Here is a 5,504-nt window from a genome sequence, read left to right on the forward strand (position 1 = left end):
CACGGACTCTGCAGCAATGCTAGTAGGAACAGATCAGCAAAGAGCAATGAAAATGTTACACTGCAAGCGCGTGAAAACAGAATTCACACAGCGTTACAGAGTGAGTCAGTGATGTGTGTGTGTATATATATATGAACTGACTATATATATATATATATATATATATCGCTAAGTTAACCTGTTACATCACCTCAATATCCACACGACTCACAAGTAACTCTTGTAACCCTTTTACGCTGCGGAGATATGACTAATTCTTTGGTCGCGCAGGTTGAATTCCGAGGCTTTTTTTTTCCCCCAACCCTCGGTGACGTAGGCGCACGTAGGCGTAAGTGCGATAGCAGGCAACGTACGGTGGTCTATTTCCAGAACACATACAACGCTTGGCGATACAACCCTCGAGTCACGAAATGTATAAAAAAAATTGGGTGTCTGTAAAGTCGGTTTACGGACGATAGTTTAACGTGACAACGTCATAACAAAACATTGATGAAATGATTGCATACTTTAATGAATAAAATTGAATCATTTTTATTGAATTATCACTATTTTGTATGAATACAAAGAAGGAGTGAAATTAAATATACAATTTAATTGATAAACTTACTTTTATTTGCACTCATTAATTCAAATATGTTTATTACCTTAACGAACAGATTATTTTAACTATAACTTTTATACATGTTTGCTATTTAACTTCTTCCAGTCTGTGTTATTCTGTTAAGGATAGGACGATGATAGGAAAAGTAGGAAACGAATGGGAGTGTTTCAAGTTTAATGTGCCTCGAAAAAGTCAAATCGATGGTTGTTCCAATCGAGTGGAGGAGTGATAAATGCGGCGCAAGCGTACAATGAGCGTAACGGGACACAGCGTAACGGGACAATGTGCGTTACGGGACACTTTTTCGTGCGTGCAGCCGGCGTTCATCGATTTATTAGACGTCACGTCAAAAATTTTTTTTGGCGACAACAATAGCGTTCCATCGCCGACTGTGGCGGGACCGTAGTGTGGAAGCCATGGCCCGGCCCTGTTTATTTTTTAAATGTTTATCTATCATAATTGTTTTTACAAACTAGAAAAAAAAATGGTCATTTTATAAATAAAGCCTAGTTTGGACTTATAAAATAGTAACCATAAGCAATAGTAACCTGTATTTAGATTAAGTAACCTTGTAAAACGAGTGCAGGTAAGAAATAACCATGCAATTATAATGTAGCACGTGACTGTAAAATTTGAGTGTGTGGGTTTGGCGCGGCTGTGGGGGGTGGGTTACAATAATCGAATGTGGGGGTCGTGGTGGAAGCCTTTTAAAAACTGTTTTTTTTTTTCCACGTTGAAAGTACCAGTTTTTATTTTACTATTTGCTGTATGTTTAATCTCTTTCCTTTTAATGTATGCCTATGCTTAATTTTTTAAATTTATTTAAATTAGTTATGGTTGAATCTTTTGTAATAGCTAATATTTGAACAGTAGGTTAAAAATTTTAATTTTGTTCTCTTAATATTTAGTGTACATCTGCTTAAATCATGCTTAAATTTTGAATATTCCACTATTTGATGTAATTGCAAAAAAAGTGGTCAAGTGAAAGATGAGGCCGCCTTAACTTCGCCACCAATAAATAAATAAATAAATAAATAAATAAATAAATAAATAAATAAATAAGATGTCGCAGGACAGTACTGGCCGTGACAGCTGCGCTCTCCACTTCCGCAGAGGAAGTGACGCACCCAGAATTCTCCCGCGGAAGAGCGGACGGACCAACCACAGCCGTCGACAGTCTTGTCGGGAGATGCGTGTCACGGAATACATGCATGTATGTATGTATGTATGTATGTATGTATGTATGTATGTATGTATATATATTCAAGCTCACCTCTGACTCACTCTGCAACGCTGTCTGAATTCTGTTCACGTGCGCTTGCAGTGTAACATTCTCATCGCTCTATTTGCTGATCTGTTCCTCCTAGCATTGTTGCCGAGTACCGTGGCAGCAAAGATAAATGATTTGAATTACGTTTTTGACGTGATAACGTCTTGTAAATCGATGAACGCCGGCTGCACGCATGAAAAAGTGTCACGTTCCGCCTGAGCCGAGCGTGCAAGAACCGGCCAACCATCGTGCGAGAAAATCTATAATATATAACAGGTTAAGGCGGGCTTTTTTAACTATTTTTTCGTGATTATATTTAAACAAATTATTTAAATTAAATTTGCAAAAAACTTTAAATAATATTTGAAAATTAAAATGTATGCAATTTTTCATCAATTTTTTTCTTATGGCGTCTTCACGTAAAATTATCGTCCGTAAACCGACTTTACAGACAACCCCCTTTTTTAATTTTACCATTGTTTGAAGGTTGCTGAATTTCTGTGAGAGACTACTTGGCCTGCATTAGTGGGGGGGGGGGGGGGGGGGGGGGGAAAGCATAGCGTCATATATTGACGAGACCGATAGTTTCAGCATTTTCCAGTGATGAGTTGCGACCCGTGGTTTAGTATGCCACGTTTTAGCCGCTGTCAAGTCTCGGTGTTAAATGTTGTGTATTTGTTGCATAAAAAGACGTATAGTTAAGTCATTTCCAACATCTTGTTGTTGAGTAAGCCATTTTCCAGCACATCATCGGTGAATTAGGTATTAACTTCGCAAAGTAGGTAAATATTCAACTTGAACTTATCGCTGAAAATACATTTGTATAACCAATTAACTTTTAGACTTAGAAATAACGAAACATCATCAAATTAAAGTGCGATATATTCATTGCTAAATTATATAAATAATCAATAAAATTGCTTAAGGAAAAAATTTAAATTTTAACTTAAATTAAAATTTAATGAAATCCTTTGTTCTTAAGCCATTTTATCAATATGACTGATCTAAAGCACAATGTAAAAATAAAATTGAATTTTTAATCAACATTCCACGTATACTAAAATGAAGTGTATATTGTATTCATTTTTCAACGAGAGCCTTACAATTCCCTAGTTATTATTATTTGACAGGGTACACTAGCGCATAAATGTGTACAAACAATAATCCTGGGACGTATACGGTGAAACTAGAACGAAGACAGGACTTTATTTCAGTAGGAGGACTAAAAGGGTAAATATTTTGGCATCGTATGCCAATATACATAAACATACATAATACACACACACACACACTCGCTTCGCTCGTACATTGACAAAGTCAACTTTTATAAAAGTGACAAATTTAGGTGTTCTGGTTTCCCTGGAAATAAAGAAAATTAGAAATACTATGTGAAAAATGCATACCAATTCTGAGTCAAAAGTCAAAGGACAGGTCTGCCAACTTTAAAAACTGCAGCGACGGTTCAGTGAGGAAAATAACGGAAAATTATGAGAAAAAATACACGAGATCCCCTAAATCTAATAATACTGTCTTACCTGGAATTAAAAATATAAAGAAAAAATAATAAAATAAATAGGTTTTAAAAATGGCGTAAAAATATTTTTTGCGTGCCGTCAATTTCAGCAATATATCGCGATTAAGAAACGGTGGGAAAACCCTGGATAAACTTCATCTTGGGATCTAGAGAGAGAGAGAGAGAGAGAGAGAGAGAGAGAGAGAGAGAGTGTGTGTGTGTGAGTGTGTGTGACAGTATTCCATCGAATAGAGGCATGTTGACGTCACATATTGTGTCGTTAGCCAGTCGAATCAACGGGAATTGAAAGCCTGTACCACGCCTGGCACATAATACCGAGTTTTTTTATATGGATAATGTATGATCTTCAGTGTTTCCCGTCTTCGTTTGTAGAGTTTCCCCCGTGCGCTCGTACTTTCCCGCATCAAACCGGAGAAACTTGTACATCTGCTGGCGGTTCCGCCCCTCGCCACGAGAGCGCAGGCTGGTCGGCTGCCGGCAGTCGATACTATCGACCCAACATGCGAGTCGACTCTCGCCTATCGACCAAGCCGGCCACTGCAACAGTGAAGAGACAAAATAGTATTTTGGCAGACAAAAACATTGTTTCGTCTTCATACAGGCTAAAAAAAAAGTCTAAAAAATTATGTTCTAGTTGATAATTAGTACGATTAAGTTTCAGAATACACTAATTTACTGGGTGAGAGTATTCTTAAAATTGTTTCAGTATTAAGGTAAAATTTTTGAAATAAAAAGAAACCCAGGAAAAAATGGGGTCAAATGAGATAGTCCATAAACCCTTAATACCTCGATCCTATTCAGGAGTGCATTTATAATTTTTTTTTCTAAAAGTTATAATGAAACTGCAATGAGTAAAAAGAATTAATATTAAATTTTTTGATTATTTAGTAGGTAATCAAGTAATTTGTATTGTCAATGTGTACTCATTTCTGATGTTTATTTAATGAATTCACTCATATACAACAATAGGTAATTATATGTAACTCAATGGCAGATTTAAAGCTCTAACTGTTCTGTAAAAGAAACTGAGAGTAGTTTATTGCCAAGCAGAGTATCCTATACACAATCACATACACACGCACAAGCACGTACATACGCACAACCGCACACATTCTCATATCCGTGTATATGTGTGTGTGTGTGTATATACTCAGACCTTGGAGTCAAGAAGTCAAGATGCAGAAGAACGCATTTAAATTACGCTCATGTCAACAATAAGTCGTGTATCAAATATTGATTGCAATTCAGTATTAAAATAAAAATAAAAAGTTAATTGATTGTGGCGGCTAAAATAAACGCTGAAAACCAACCGTAAAAAGAGTTTCATTGGGCGTTAAACGCATTTTAAAAATTTTTACGTACACACACACACACACACAATAGTTTGTTATTTAAATAACCATTTAACTAGTATATATACTAGTTTTTTATTTATATATACTAACAAACTTATATATACACTAGTTTGTTATTTGAATAACTTTTTGTTTTATTTATTTACTGAATTGTAATCAACATCCAAAACAAGACTTTTTGTGGACATGAGAATAATTGCAGTCTTTTGCATCTCGAATTCTTGACTCCCAAGGTTTGAGAACTCACGTATTGTGCGGGACATTTATAACTAAAAAAGTATCCTTTCAAAAAATATTTTGTGTTTGTAATGTGTTTTTGAGTGATAGTATTTTTAATTTAAAGTATAAATGTTTTCAGGATGACGACTTTGTCCTCGTCCAACGAATTGTTTACAAACCTGAACGTGTAAACAACCCACGCCAGGTTTTTTCTTTTTTTTACGTGCGTGTGTCCTTTTCGTGTATTGCGTCAAAGAAAACTTTCCCAATTCGCCTCGGCCATGACTGCTCCCAAGCCACTGACGTCTCCTCGAGATGGGAGAGAACTTCAAAAAAAGAAGAAGTCGTTAGAATGATGTAAAAATAATACAAGACGTGAATTAATCGGCCATCCCGCGGGACGGGAGAGGGGAAGACTGTTCCCGTAAATGAAATCAAGAGTTTTTTTTACTGCCGGCGCAGGGGAGTTGTTGATAACACGCGGAGTAGGGGGGGAATTTTTTTACGATCTGTGTCAGAGTAGTC

Source organism: Bacillus rossius, chromosome 7 (genome assembly GCF_032445375.1).
Source record: "Bacillus rossius redtenbacheri isolate Brsri chromosome 7, Brsri_v3, whole genome shotgun sequence".
NCBI classification, from domain to species: domain Eukaryota; kingdom Metazoa; phylum Arthropoda; class Insecta; order Phasmatodea; family Bacillidae; genus Bacillus; species Bacillus rossius.